This window comes from Gavialis gangeticus, unplaced genomic scaffold (genome assembly GCF_001723915.1).
Source record: "Gavialis gangeticus isolate Ggan-Ray unplaced genomic scaffold, GavGan_comp1, whole genome shotgun sequence".
Lineage (NCBI taxonomy): Eukaryota > Metazoa > Chordata > Crocodylia > Gavialidae > Gavialis > Gavialis gangeticus.
The window spans coordinates 46,357,239-46,357,632 of record NW_017728995.1 but is presented as its reverse complement, the minus strand read 5'-3'; the positions used below and the strand labels follow the sequence as shown (position 1 = coordinate 46,357,632).

General features: G+C 51.3%; 1 protein-coding gene across 1 annotated transcript in view; it reads left to right on the top strand.

The window, feature by feature from the left end:
* COL4A3 (collagen type IV alpha 3 chain) overlaps nt 1-394 on the top strand; it is a 114,205-nt gene that overhangs the window by 89,487 nt on the left and 24,324 nt on the right. The window lies entirely within an intron of this gene.

Genomic DNA, 394 nt, shown 5'->3' with positions numbered 1-394 from the left:
GTTAGCTCCGGGGCGTGGGGTTTCGGGGGCCTCCTGCTCCCTTTCTCCCCCACATATCCCGCCCCTCAAAACGCTACCAGGTGTTACTACGGCCTCTCTTTGTCCCTCCTCCTTATTGTGCCTCAGTACTTCTTCTTCACACCTTGACAAGAAATCAGCAACTGTATTATCCCTTCCTGGCTTATACGCCACCCGGAATTGAAAAGGCTGGAGGGCCAGGGCCCATCGCATGATACGCGCATTATCAGTCTTAGCTGTGTTCAGCCATCACAACGGAGCATGATCCGTGACTAACTTGAACTCACGCCCCAGGAGGTAGAATCTAAAGTAATCTACTCCCCAGCGGATCGCTAAACATTCCCTTTCGATAGTAGAATACCTTTTTTCGTGTTCA